Source organism: Phyllobates terribilis, unplaced genomic scaffold (genome assembly GCF_046119375.1).
Source record: "Phyllobates terribilis strain yellow unplaced genomic scaffold, ASM4611937v1 Scaffold_236__1_contigs__length_3049075, whole genome shotgun sequence".
NCBI classification, from domain to species: Eukaryota; Metazoa; Chordata; class Amphibia; order Anura; family Dendrobatidae; genus Phyllobates; species Phyllobates terribilis.
Window position 1 is genome coordinate 590,214 of NW_027362996.1, and position 14,085 is coordinate 604,298.

A 14,085-nucleotide genomic window follows, 5' to 3' on the forward strand; every position below is an offset into this window, starting at 1 on the left:
TAATAGGCTCTGAGACTTTATATACCTGCACACAGCAGCAGCCACCTTCAGTCTGCTGCTGGACAGCCAGCAGCAGCAGGAGAGGTAAGTAATCAGCAGCCCTCCTGCTAAGGGTAGACAGCTGCTCGTTCCACCCCACCCCCCACCTTAATTGGTTCTCCTCCCTTCCAACGGTGTTGAGGCGGGTGGGAACAGCAGGGGGTGAGGGTGCTGTGTTTAAAGAGGTGGAGTTATGCAGATCTAAAACGCGTGGATTGCAGCAGCAGCAAGCCGAAAAGTGCAGGCATGTAAGGGATCTAGAGGTTGACAACATGTCTTCTTAACGGGAGTCCAGGAGCTCATCTCCACAAATGGACTCTTCAGGATCCTTGGGTGGCTCCGTAGTTCGAAACCAATTCTGGTTATCGCTTCTCGGCCTTTTGGCTAAGATCAAGTGTAGTATCTGTTCTTATCAGTTTAATATCTGATACGTCCCCTATCTGGGGACCATATATTAAATGGATTTTTAGAACAGGGAGATGGAAAAAGAGCTTGCTCTGTCCACTCCACGCATTGACCTGGTATTGCAGTATCTCCAGGACCGGTGCACCCCTTCTTTAATGCAGTTTCTAAAATCAGAAAGTATTGAATTCAATGTTTTTTGTTCATTTTGCTTGTTTGTCGGATTTTGGGATGGACTCTTTGGCTTTGCTTTTCTTCTCCTCATTGGATTTTTCATGTTCAAAGTTGCAGAAGCCAGATGACAAGCTCATTTTGGTTCAACTTCAGCAACTGTGCATTGCATTGCCATGTAATGTAACGCAATGCTATCTTTCTAGCTCTCCCTCTTTACTTCCTTTTGGATAAACAGACATATTAGGCAAGCATTTTGGAGCTTTCACCTAAATAACTACAGGTGGTGAGATAAGCTGCACAATATAATTGACCTTTCAGTATATTGTTGCACACACACCATCTATTTAGCAAATGCCCTTGTTATCAACAGCAGCCTTTTAAACTCACCTGAGCTAACAGGTATGTGCGCTGGTTACTCTGCTGCGCTTAAAATTTCTTTTTTGGTTTGCTACAATGCCTTTTCTGAAACGTTGTCTCCCTCTGCTGGAACACTGACTTCTTTCAATTAATGCCTGCAGACTATAAAAGAGAACCCAACCCAAAAAGTTTGGTTGATTAGTCTGTGGCATTCTGTTAAACTGTTGCTTATGGCGGTCTCTGTGAGCTTCTCAGCGACATTCAGCCAGCCAGGTATCCTGCCTGCAGTAGATGGAATGTGGCAATGGAACGCTGGCTGCGCGTGTCATAATAGGCTCTGAGCCTTTATATACCTGCGCACAGCAGCAGCCACCTTCAGTCTGCTGCTGGACAGCCAGCAGCAGCAGGAGAGGTAAGTAATCAGCAGCCCTCCTGCTAAGGGTAGACAGCTGCTCGTTCCACCCCACCCCCCGCCTTAATTGGTTCTCCTCCCTTCCAACGGTGTTGAGGCGGGTGGGAACAGCAGGGGGTGAGGGTGCTGTGTTTAAAGAGGTGGAGTTATGCAGATCTAAAACGCGTGGATTGCAGCAGCAGCAAGGCGAAAAGTGCAGGCATGTAAGGGATCTAGAGGTTGACAACATGTCTTCTTAACGGGAGTCCAGGAGCTCATCTCCACAAATGGACTCTTCAGGATCCTTGGGTGGCTCCGTAGTTCGAAACCAATTCTGGTTATCGCTTCTCGGCCTTTTGGCTAAGATCAAGTGTAGTATCTGTTCTTATCAGTTTAATATCTGATACGTCCCCTATCTGGGGACCATATATTAAATGGATTTTTAGAACAGGGAGATGGAAAAAGAGCTTGCTCTGTCCACTCCACGCATTGACCTGGTATTGCAGTATCTCCAGGACCGGTGCACCCCTTCTTTAATGCAGTTTCTAAAATCAGAAAGTATTGAATTCAATGTTTTTTGTTCATTTTGCTTGTTTGTCGGATTTTGGGATGGACTCTTTGGCTTTGCTTTTCTTCTCCTCATTGGATTTTTCATGTTCAAAGTTGCAGAAGCCAGATGACAAGCTCATTTTGGTTCAACTTCAGCAACTGTGCATTGCATTGCCATGTAATGTAACGCAATGCTATCTTTCTAGCTCTCCCTCTTTACTTCCTTTTGGATAAACAGACATATTAGGCAAGCATTTTGGAGCTTTCACCTAAATAACTACAGGTGGTGAGATAAGCTGCACAATATAATTGACCTTTCAGTATATTGTTGCACACACACCATCTATTTAGCAAATGCCCTTGTTATCAACAGCAGCCTTTTAAACTCACCTGAGCTAACAGGTATGTGCGCTGGTTACTCTGCTGCGCTTAAAATTTCTTTTTTGGTTTGCTACAATGCCTTTTCTGAAACGTTGTCTCCCTCTGCTGGAACACTGACTTCTTTCAATTAATACCTGCAGACTATAAAAGAGAACCCAACCCAAAAAGTTTGGTTGATTAGTCTGTGGCATTCTGTTAAACTGTTGCTTATGGCGGTCTCTGTGAGCTTCTCAGCGACATTCAGCCAGCCAGGTATCCTGCCTGCAGTAGATGGAATGTGGCAATGGAACGCTGGCTGCGCGTGTCATAATAGGCTCTGAGCCTTTATATACCTGCGCACAGCAGCAGCCACCTTCAGTCTGCTGCTGGACAGCCAGCAGCAGCAGGAGAGGTAAGTAATCAGCAGCCCTCCTGCTAAGGGTAGACAGCTGCTCGTTCCACCCCACCCCCCGCCTTAATTGGTTCTCCTCCCTTCCAACGGTGTTGAGGCGGGTGGGAACAGCAGGGGGTGAGGGTGCTGTGTTTAAAGAGGTGGAGTTATGCAGATCTAAAACGCGTGGATTGCAGCAGCAGCAAGCCGAAAAGTGCAGGCATGTAAGGGATCTAGAGGTTGACAACATGTCTTCTTAACGGGAGTCCAGGAGCTCATCTCCACAAATGGACTCTTCAGGATCCTTGGGTGGCTCCGTAGTTCGAAACCAATTCTGGTTATCGCTTCTCGGCCTTTTGGCTAAGATCAAGTGTAGTATCTGTTCTTATCAGTTTAATATCTGATACGTCCCCTATCTGGGGACCATATATTAAATGGATTTTTAGAACAGGGAGATGGAAAAAGAGCTTGCTCTGTCCACTCCACGCATTGACCTGGTATTGCAGTATCTCCAGGACCGGTGCACCCCTTCTTTAATGCAGTTTCTAAAATCAGAAAGTATTGAATTCAATGTTTTTTGTTCATTTTGCTTGTTTGTCGGATTTTGGGATGGACTCTTTGGCTTTGCTTTTCTTCTCCTCATTGGATTTTTCATGTTCAAAGTTGCAGAAGCCAGATGACAAGCTCATTTTGGTTCAACTTCAGCAACTGTGCATTGCATTGCCATGTAATGTAACGCAATGCTATCTTTCTAGCTCTCCCTCTTTACTTCCTTTTGGATAAACAGACATATTAGGCAAGCATTTTGGAGCTTTCACCTAAATAACTACAGGTGGTGAGATAAGCTGCACAATATAATTGACCTTTCAGTATATTGTTGCACACACACCATCTATTTAGCAAATGCCCTTGTTATCAACAGCAGCCTTTTAAACTCACCTGAGCTAACAGGTATGTGCGCTGGTTACTCTGCTGCGCTTAAAATTTCTTTTTTGGTTTGCTACAATGCCTTTTCTGAAACGTTGTCTCCCTCTGCTGGAACACTGACTTCTTTCAATTAATGCCTGCAGACTATAAAAGAGAACCCAACCCAAAAAGTTTGGTTGATTAGTCTGTGGCATTCTGTTAAACTGTTGCTTATGGCGGTCTCTGTGAGCTTCTCAGCGACATTCAGCCAGCCAGGTATCCTGCCTGCAGTAGATGGAATGTGGCAATGGAACGCTGGCTGCGCGTGTCATAATAGGCTCTGAGCCTTTATATACCTGCGCACAGCAGCAGCCACCTTCAGTCTGCTGCTGGACAGCCAGCAGCAGCAGGAGAGGTAAGTAATCAGCAGCCCTCCTGCTAAGGGTAGACAGCTGCTCGTTCCACCCCACCCCCCGCCTTAATTGGTTCTCCTCCCTTCCAACGGTGTTGAGGCGGGTGGGAACAGCAGGGGGTGAGGGTGCTGTGTTTAAAGAGGTGGAGTTATGCAGATCTAAAACGCGTGGATTGCAGCAGCAGCAAGCCGAAAAGTGCAGGCATGTAAGGGATCTAGAGGTTGACAACATGTCTTCTTAACGGGAGTCCAGGAGCTCATCTCCACAAATGGACTCTTCAGGATCCTTGGGTGGCTCCGTAGTTCGAAACCAATTCTGGTTATCGCTTCTCGGCCTTTTGGCTAAGATCAAGTGTAGTATCTGTTCTTATCAGTTTAATATCTGATACGTCCCCTATCTGGGGACCATATATTAAATGGATTTTTAGAACAGGGAGATGGAAAAAGAGCTTGCTCTGTCCACTCCACGCATTGACCTGGTATTGCAGTATCTCCAGGACCGGTGCACCCCTTCTTTAATGCAGTTTCTAAAATCAGAAAGTATTGAATTCAATGTTTTTTGTTCATTTTGCTTGTTTGTCGGATTTTGGGATGGACTCTTTGGCTTTGCTTTTCTTCTCCTCATTGGATTTTTCATGTTCAAAGTTGCAGAAGCCAGATGACAAGCTCATTTTGGTTCAACTTCAGCAACTGTGCATTGCATTGCCATGTAATGTAACGCAATGCTATCTTTCTAGCTCTCCCTCTTTACTTCCTTTTGGATAAACAGACATATTAGGCAAGCATTTTGGAGCTTTCACCTAAATAACTACAGGTGGTGAGATAAGCTGCACAATATAATTGACCTTTCAGTATATTGTTGCACACACACCATCTATTTAGAAAATGCCCTTGTTATCAACAGCAGCCTTTTAAACTCACCTGAGCTAACAGGTATGTGCGCTGGTTACTCTGCTGCGCTTAAAATTTCTTTTTTGGTTTGCTACAATGCCTTTTCTGAAACGTTGTCTCCCTCTGCTGGAACACTGACTTCTTTCAATTAATACCTGCAGACTATAAAAGAGAACCCAACCCAAAAAGTTTGGTTGATTAGTCTGTGGCATTCTGTTAAACTGTTGCTTATGGCGGTCTCTGTGAGCTTCTCAGCGACATTCAGCCAGCCAGGTATCCTGCCTGCAGTAGATGGAATGTGGCAATGGAACGCTGGCTGCGCGTGTCATAATAGGCTCTGAGCCTTTATATACCTGCGCACAGCAGCAGCCACCTTCAGTCTGCTGCTGGACAGCCAGCAGCAGCAGGAGAGGTAAGTAATCAGCAGCCCTCCTGCTAAGGGTAGACAGCTGCTCGTTCCACCCCACCCCCCGCCTTAATTGGTTCTCCTCCCTTCCAACGGTGTTGAGGCGGGTGGGAACAGCAGGGGGTGAGGGTGCTGTGTTTAAAGAGGTGGAGTTATGCAGATCTAAAACGCGTGGATTGCAGCAGCAGCAAGCCGAAAAGTGCAGGCATGTAAGGGATCTAGAGGTTGACAACATGTCTTCTTAACGGGAGTCCAGGAGCTCATCTCCACAAATGGACTCTTCAGGATCCTTGGGTGGCTCCGTAGTTCGAAACCAATTCTGGTTATCGCTTCTCGGCCTTTTGGCTAAGATCAAGTGTAGTATCTGTTCTTATCAGTTTAATATCTGATACGTCCCCTATCTGGGGACCATATATTAAATGGATTTTTAGAACAGGGAGATGGAAAAAGAGCTTGCTCTGTCCACTCCACGCATTGACCTGGTATTGCAGTATCTCCAGGACCGGTGCACCCCTTCTTTAATGCAGTTTCTAAAATCAGAAAGTATTGAATTCAATGTTTTTTGTTCATTTTGCTTGTTTGTCGGATTTTGGGATGGACTCTTTGGCTTTGCTTTTCTTCTCCTCATTGGATTTTTCATGTTCAAAGTTGCAGAAGCCAGATGACAAGCTCATTTTGGTTCAACTTCAGCAACTGTGCATTGCATTGCCATGTAATGTAACGCAATGCTATCTTTCTAGCTCTCCCTCTTTACTTCCTTTTGGATAAACAGACATATTAGGCAAGCATTTTGGAGCTTTCACCTAAATAACTACAGGTGGTGAGATAAGCTGCACAATATAATTGACCTTTCAGTATATTGTTGCACACACACCATCTATTTAGCAAATGCCCTTGTTATCAACAGCAGCCTTTTAAACTCACCTGAGCTAACAGGTATGTGCGCTGGTTACTCTGCTGCGCTTAAAATTTCTTTTTTGGTTTGCTACAATGCCTTTTCTGAAACGTTGTCTCCCTCTGCTGGAACACTGACTTCTTTCAATTAATGCCTGCAGACTATAAAAGAGAACCCAACCCAAAAAGTTTGGTTGATTAGTCTGTGGCATTCTGTTAAACTGTTGCTTATGGCGGTCTCTGTGAGCTTCTCAGCGACATTCAGCCAGCCAGGTATCCTGCCTGCAGTAGATGGAATGTGGCAATGGAACGCTGGCTGCGCGTGTCATAATAGGCTCTGAGCCTTTATATACCTGCGCACAGCAGCAGCCACCTTCAGTCTGCTGCTGGACAGCCAGCAGCAGCAGGAGAGGTAAGTAATCAGCAGCCCTCCTGCTAAGGGTAGACAGCTGCTCGTTCCACCCCACCCCCCGCCTTAATTGGTTCTCCTCCCTTCCAACGGTGTTGAGGCGGGTGGGAACAGCAGGGGGTGAGGGTGCTGTGTTTAAAGAGGTGGAGTTATGCAGATCTAAAACGCGTGGATTGCAGCAGCAGCAAGCCGAAAAGTGCAGGCATGTAAGGGATCTAGAGGTTGACAACATGTCTTCTTAACGGGAGTCCAGGAGCTCATCTCCACAAATGGACTCTTCAGGATCCTTGGGTGGCTCCGTAGTTCGAAACCAATTCTGGTTATCGCTTCTCGGCCTTTTGTCTAAGATCAAGTGTAGTATCTGTTCTTTTAAGAACACAAGAGCTACGATCTACACTTGACGAGAGCGATCGAACTCGGAAGGAGAAGAGCTTCGGAGCCCAGCTGACATCGGAGAAGGAAGGCGGATATCGGTGGGAGGAAGAAGCTCTAAAGAATCCAGAAGAAGACGAAGACTCGGAGAAGAATCGGGCTGTCCTGTGGAATCTTCGAGGAAGAAAATCATCGAGACAAAGACCTTTCGGGGAATTTGTCCAGAACACGACGGGAGAAGAATCTGCATAGCTCCACCCATTCCGGGAAGAGTTCCAGATCCAGCTCCAAGAAGTAACTGCAGGAGGAAAGCCATGGCAAGCGCTGCGAGGAAGGCCGAAAAGAAGAGCCTGGAGCAGGGGACAGCCAGGAGGGCCCAGCCAGGAGCCGATTCTGACCCCAAGGACTCTGCCTCCACGACTGGCCAGCAGAAGGGACCCCAGAAGCCCCGCCACGAAGCTCCAGCCCTGGAGCCATGGATGCGGCACACGGTGGCCCTGAAGCTGAAGGAAGTGGATGGGAGGGTGCCGGACATGTCCTCGGACGTGTTCTGCCAGAAGATGCTGCTGGATCGAGGCTTCTCCAGGTCGGACACCCTCAGCATCCAGACCTTCTTGACGGGGATCTTCTTCGTCAACTTCGCCACTGTGAACACCTGCAGGAGGTTCTGGGAAATGGTAAGCGCAAAAGGACCGGATAATTCTTTCTCTGCCTTTACAGGTAGCTGCCCTATCCAGAGGGACGAAAGGAGGATCACGGTCTCCATGCGCAACCCGCACACCCCAGGCCAAGACATCTGTACCTTCCTGAGACGCTTCTGTTTGGTTGTGAAGGAACCCTCTCACATCCTGAATGGACTCGGCTTCTGGACAGGTAAGTGGTCGGTGACCGTTAGACTTCACAGGGACCTGGCGTACTCAGACGGACTTCGGCACCTGCCCCCGACATTCTCCCTGGGCAACTCCTACGGCCTCATCTATTACCCGGACATGCCGCGGAACTGCAGGAGATGCGGCAAGAACGGCCACGAGATGAAGGACTGCAAGGAGGATGCCTGCAGGATTTGTCGAGTGACGGGACACAGCTCGAAGGACTGCCCGAAGAAGACATCCTGCAACCTGTGTGGGCTGGCGGCTCATCTGTACAAGGATTGCCCCAAGCGTGAGAGATCCTGGGCATCGGTGGTTGCGACGACCCCAGCTACGGAGGACAAGGCCCCGACGACCAGGCCTGTGAAGGTCAAGGACGCGACGACCAAGGCCCCAGCGGCCAAGGCCGAGACGACCAAGGCCAAAGCGGTCAAGGAGTCGGTGGCCAAAGCCCCAGCGACGGTCCCAGCAGCTCCGAAGCAGAAGAAAAAGTCAAAGGAGGGTAAGAGTTCTGTCACCCCTCTCTCGATCCCTCCCCCTGCCACCCCCGTCCAATTCCCCCCCACCCCGGCCACCCCTGCTGAGGATTCCACTTCCTCTTCCTCCTTCCCCTACTCCTCAGCAGGTGTCCTTTCCCCTGCCCCGGCAGCCACTCTCCCTCCCCAGACCATGGTAGCGGTGGAATTAACCTTTCCTCCACCCGCCGCTATCTATTCCGAGGAGGATTTTCCCCTTCTTGTCTCCCCAGTTCCAACCCGGGGAAAGAGGAAGGTGGAGGACAGCCCTGCTACTGAATCCTCCAAAAAGAAGATTTTGGATTTCGTAGGCGAAAAGGAGGATACCCTCCCTGAGCCAGAAGAGATGGAGCACATGGTTGAGACCCTGGTGGCCGAGCCAGAAGAGGAGGAACTGGTGGTCGCCGTGATCGAGGCCGCGCTGCTTGACCAGATGGAGGAAGAGGGCCTGCTGGTGATCCCGTCACCAGCAGTCAACACCGACGAGGGACCACCCGACCGGAGTGGTAACTAAGGTGTATTGCCTGCGCTAACTTTTTCTTTTTTCCCTACATGATGGCTAATATTAACTTATTTTCCATTAATGTCAGGAGCATCAAGGACAAGTTCAGACGTCAGACTATTTATGCCTTCCTTACTTCCCAGTTGTGTGATGTTTATATGTTGCAGGAATGTTCCCTTCCCTCCTCTAGGTCCTTCAAACATCTGGCCAGGGAGTGGTCCCACGGTCCATCCTACTGGTCCGGTGGGGGTGACTGCAAGTCTGCGGGGGTCGCAATTCTGATCAGGGGGGGCGCATTCACGCTTGAGTCCGTCCAGGAGCTCATCTGCGGCAGGGCTCTTGTTGTAGATGGCAACTGGGCGGGAGAACCTGTCAGGTTCATCAACGTGTATGCGTCCCCACTGAAGAATGAGCGTTTGGAGCTTTTCCAGACCCTGCGGCTTCAGCTTGCCACCACCAGGACCTTAGTGATGGCCGGGGATTTCAACTGCCCCATCGAGGAGGATGGTCGTAGTTCTGGCACATCTGCCAAGTTGGACATCACGTCCAAGCTGCTCATCGAGATGGTAACCGAGGCCTCTCTTCAGGACGTGGTGGGCTCCATGGGGAGAGGCTCCACGAACTATTCGTGGAGCCGACCCGATGGCTCACTCCGCTCCAGGATTGACTTTGTGTTCACCTCTCGGGCAGTCAGGCAGAGTAGGCACTCGATGGTCTCCTGCTTCTTCTCCGACCACAGAGCCATTCACTTACAAGGTGTCCTCGGCGACGGTTTTCCGTCCGGCCCCGGCTCCTGGAAGCTGAATTGTGCTCTGCTGGCTCAGGATGAAGTCGTGGAGTAGCTGAGAGCAGCCTACGAAATGTGGCAGTCCTACAAGGGTAGCTTCCAAACAGTCTCTGATTGGTGGGAATATGTTAAACTTGAGTTTCGCTGTTTCTTTCAGGCCAAGGGTCGACAACAGGCGTGTGAGAAGAGGAGGGACTTCAGAGGGCTGCAGCGCGAGCTGCGGTCGCTGCAGGACCTTCTTCACTGCGGCTGGGACGTGAGGGAGGAGCTGGAGGAGACCAAGAAGAGCCTGAAAAGGCACTTTGAGGAGGAGTCCAAGCGAATCGTCTTCCGTTCCAAAGTGGAGAATCTGGAGAAGGGTGAGAAATGTAACTCATTCTTTTTCAGGAAACTTCATGCCGGTCACACGCCCCTGAACGAGCTGCGAGACGAGAGCGGAAACATGCGACGTGGGAAGGAGGACGTGATGAGGGTCGTCAGCGACTTCTACAGTGAACTCTACTCCCACAAGACTACCGACCCCGACGCTGCTAAGTTCCTGTCAGGTATCACTAACCATCTTGATCCTGCAGGCACGGCAGCCTTGGACAAACCTCTGATGGTGGGCGAATTGCTCTCTGCCGCTAAATCCTTTAGGACCGGCAGGACCCCGGGCAGTGATGGTCTTCCAGCGGAGCTCTATGTAGCGCTGGGAGACCTCATCTGTCCGGACCTGTTGGACCTGTACGAGGAGATGGTGGTGGAGGGTAGAATGCCTCCATCTTTGAGGGAAGGAATGGTCACGATCCTGTACAAGCGGAAGGGAGAGAGGTGCGACCTGAGGAATTGGCGTCCCATCACTCTGCTCAACGTGGACTACAAGATCCTGGCCAAGACGATGGCGACACGACTTAAGACGGTCATCGGACGGATCATCCACCCGGACCAGACCTGCGGCATCCCTGGACGTCGCATCGCAAACAGCCTCGCTCTCGTGCGGGACACGGTCGAGTACATCAAGGTCCGCCGCGCACACGCGGCCCTGGTCTCCTTGGATCAGGAGAAGGCCTTCGACCGGGTTTCCCACGAGTTCATGGGCCGAGCTCTGCACCGGTTAGGTTTGGGTAACATGTTTTGTTCGTATGTCCGTCTGATGTATTTTGATATCCACAGCTCGGTGTTGGTGAACGGCTGGAAGACTGACCCCTTCCCTGTCCTCTCTGGGGTCAGACAAGGCTGCCCTCTATCACCTCTTCTTTTTGTTTGTGTTATAGAACTCTTCGCAGAGGCTATCCGGCAGAATGGAGAGATCAGAGGGATCACCGCACCGGGTCCGGGACGACACGAGGTCAAGTGCTCGCTCTACATGGACGACGTCACCGTCTTCTGCGCTGATCGTGGTTCAGTCGACGCCCTCGTCCAGACGTGTGAGAGGTTCGGCCGGGCTTCAGGGGCCAAAGTCAACTGCAGGAAGTCGGAAGCCATGCTCTTCGGGGATTGGCAGCCGGCCTCCTCCGCCCCCTTCCCCTTCAACATTCAACCGGATTTCCTCAAGGTGCTGGGAGTCTGGTTTGGGAAGGAAGGAGCGGCCCTCAAGTCCTGGCAAGAACGCTTGGCCAAGGTGAAGCAACGGATCGGACTCTGGAGCCTCAGACACCTCACTTGTGAGGGTAAGGCACTCGTCCTGCGTAATGAGGTCCTGCCCGTCTTGCAGTACACGGCGCAGGCCTGGCCCCCACACGTCACTGTGTGCAGGGCCATTACCAGGACAGTGTTTCACTTTGTCTGGGGATCCAAGATGGACAGAGTCAGGCGGGCCGTCATGTACAAGGAGCCTCGCAAGGGTGGGAAGGGCGTTCCAGATATCCCCACCCTCCTGCGATCCTCTTTTGTGTGTGATTGTGTCCGCCGGACTTTGCAAGTCAAGAATGGCTCCGCGGGCAGGTCCATGTCTCGCTTCTTCCTGCTTCCTCTTTGGAGGCGACTCGGCTGGGACAAGTGGGACAGCTCCTTCCCCTACAACTGGACGACGCCATGGTTCTACGGAGACGTCGTTCGATTTGTGGGGGAGCATCAACTGGAGGGACTCAATCCCGACTTGTGGAAGCCCAAAACTATCCACAAGCTAATCAGAGCCAAGGATGACGTGGAGAACATCACAGGACTTCACCAGGACACGCTGGAGACTGTGTGGACAAATGTGTCGTCTGACAGGCTGACCAACGGGCACAAGGACTTGTCGTGGATGGCAATTCAGGGCGGACTGCCCGTCCGGTCATTCATGCATGCCCGGAACCTGTGCAAGACCCGGTACTGCCCAAGGTGCCCCTTCGTGGAGGAAACATCTTTGCACACTTTTTGGGACTGCGGATTTGCACAGCGCCTATTGACTGCACTTGAGGACGACCTGAGGAACTCTGTCCCCAGGGCGAGCCTATCGCACCATTCTGTGCTTTACGGACTCTTCCCTGGGGTTCATACCGTCGGAGCCATCCAGGAGGCTTGGCGCCTTATGAACTGCTTCAAGGATGCCGTTTGGGTCGCCAGGAACCGGCTCATCTTGAGGAGGGAGAGGATGTCCATCCAGGACTGCCGCAGGCTGATCCACAGCCTGCTCAGAGACTATTCCATCATGGACGGTCCGGAGGACGAGGATGAGGACTAAACCCCTCCTCCCCCTCTCCCCTTATGTGTCTTGTCTTTCAATAAAGCTTCGGGCCTGTGATTTTCCCCTCCCCATCCCCTTTTTCCCAATCCCCATCCCTTATCACAGTTCGTCGTACTGTATTGATTGACATGCTTTTTCTTTCAGATTGAGTGTTTTGTGTAGCATAGGGGTGTGATGTGTCTAGTTAGTGCGTCGTATCCTCATGCTATGTAAATATGATGTAGAATTCTGTGTGTACTGGGCTGCGGCACTGTACACTGTCTGTTAACTTATTTTTTGTGCTAATAAAAGATATATTCAATCAAAAAATCTGTTCTTATCAGTTTAATATCTGATACGTCCCCTATCTGGGGACCATATATTAAATGGATTTTTAGAACAGGGAGATGGAAAAAGAGCTTGCTCTGTCCACTCCACGCATTGACCTGGTATTGCAGTATCTCCAGGACCGGTGCACCCCTTCTTTAATGCAGTTTCTAAAATCAGAAAGTATTGAATTCAATGTTTTTTGTTCATTTTGCTTGTTTGTCGGATTTTGGGATGGACTCTTTGGCTTTGCTTTTCTTCTCCTCATTGGATTTTTCATGTTCAAAGTTGCAGAAGCCAGATGACAAGCTCATTTTGGTTCAACTTCAGCAACTGTGCATTGCATTGCCATGTAATGTAACGCAATGCTATCTTTCTAGCTCTCCCTCTTTACTTCCTTTTGGATAAACAGACATATTAGGCAAGCATTTTGGAGCTTTCACCTAAATAACTACAGGTGGTGAGATAAGCTGCACAATATAATTGACCTTTCGGTATATTGTTGCACACACACCATCTATTTAGCAAATGCCCTTGTTATCAACAGCAGCCTTTTAAACTCACCTGAGCTAACAGGTATGTGCGCTGGTTACTCTGCTGCGCTTAAAATTTCTTTTTTGGTTTGCTACAATGCCTTTTCTGAAACGTTGTCTCCCTCTGCTGGAACACTGACTTCTTTCAATTAATGCCTGCAGACTATAAAAGAGAACCCAACCCAAAAAGTTTGGTTGATTAGTCTGTGGCATTCTGTTAAACTGTTGCTTATGGTGGTCTCTGTGAGCTTCTCAGCGACATTCAGCCAGCCAGGTATCCTGCCTGCAGTAGATGGAATGTGGCAATGGAACGCTGGCTGCGCGTGTCATAATAGGCTCTGAGCCTTTATATACCTGCGCACAGCAGCAGCCACCTTCAGTCTGCTGCTGGACAGCCAGCAGCAGCAGGAGAGGTAAGTAATCAGCAGCCCTCCTGCTAAGGGTAGACAGCTGCTCGTTCCACCCCACCCCCCGCCTTAATTGGTTCTCCTCCCTTCCAACGGTGTTGAGGCGGGTGGGAACAGCAGGGGGTGAGGGTGCTGTGTTTAAAGAGGTGGAGTTATGCAGATCTAAAACGCGTGGATTGCAGCAGCAGCAAGCCGAAAAGTGCAGGCATGTAAGGGATCTAGAGGTTGACAACATGTCTTCTTAACGGGAGTCCAGGAGCTCATCTCCACAAATGGACTCTTCAGGATCCTTGGGTGGCTCCGTAGTTCGAAACCAGTTCTGGTTATCGCTTCTCGGCCTTTTGGCTAAGATCAAGTGTAGTATCTGTTCTTATCAGTTTAATATCTGATACGTCCCCTATCTGGGGACCATATATTAAATGGATTTTTAGAACAGGGAGATGGAAAAAGAGCTTGCTCTGTCCACTCCACGCATTGACCTGGTATTGCAGTATCTCCAGGACCGGTGCACCCCTTCGTTAATGCAGTTTCTAAAATCAGAAAGTATTGAATTCAATGTTTTTTGT

The 14,085-nt window shown here is 49.8% G+C and overlaps 7 non-coding genes and 1 pseudogene across 7 annotated transcripts; all 8 read left to right on the forward strand.

Annotated features, from left to right (window-relative positions):
- Window positions 1-403: 403 nt before the first annotated feature.
- On the forward strand, window positions 404-594 carry LOC141217129 (U2 spliceosomal RNA). Its single transcript, XR_012286000.1, has one exon. It is a non-coding gene; the product is annotated as a U2 spliceosomal RNA (small nuclear RNA).
- A 1,109-nt stretch (window positions 595-1,703) lies between these two features.
- On the forward strand, window positions 1,704-1,894 carry LOC141217130 (U2 spliceosomal RNA). The gene has a single exon (XR_012286001.1). It is a non-coding gene; the product is annotated as a U2 spliceosomal RNA (small nuclear RNA).
- Window positions 1,895-3,003: 1,109 nt separating this feature from the next.
- LOC141217131 (U2 spliceosomal RNA) lies at window positions 3,004-3,194 on the forward strand. The gene has a single exon (XR_012286002.1). It is a non-coding gene; the product is annotated as a U2 spliceosomal RNA (small nuclear RNA).
- Window positions 3,195-4,303: 1,109 nt separating this feature from the next.
- On the forward strand, window positions 4,304-4,494 carry LOC141217132 (U2 spliceosomal RNA). Its single transcript, XR_012286003.1, has one exon. It is a non-coding gene; the product is annotated as a U2 spliceosomal RNA (small nuclear RNA).
- A 1,109-nt stretch (window positions 4,495-5,603) lies between these two features.
- On the forward strand, window positions 5,604-5,794 carry LOC141217133 (U2 spliceosomal RNA). The gene has a single exon (XR_012286004.1). It is a non-coding gene; the product is annotated as a U2 spliceosomal RNA (small nuclear RNA).
- A 1,109-nt stretch (window positions 5,795-6,903) lies between these two features.
- Window positions 6,904-6,981, forward strand: LOC141216931 (U2 spliceosomal RNA; annotated as a pseudogene).
- A 5,561-nt stretch (window positions 6,982-12,542) lies between these two features.
- On the forward strand, window positions 12,543-12,735 carry LOC141216734 (U2 spliceosomal RNA). Its single transcript, XR_012285753.1, has one exon. It is a non-coding gene; the product is annotated as a U2 spliceosomal RNA (small nuclear RNA).
- Window positions 12,736-13,844: 1,109 nt separating this feature from the next.
- On the forward strand, window positions 13,845-14,035 carry LOC141217134 (U2 spliceosomal RNA). The gene has a single exon (XR_012286005.1). It is a non-coding gene; the product is annotated as a U2 spliceosomal RNA (small nuclear RNA).
- The last annotated feature ends 50 nt before the right edge of the window (window positions 14,036-14,085 follow it).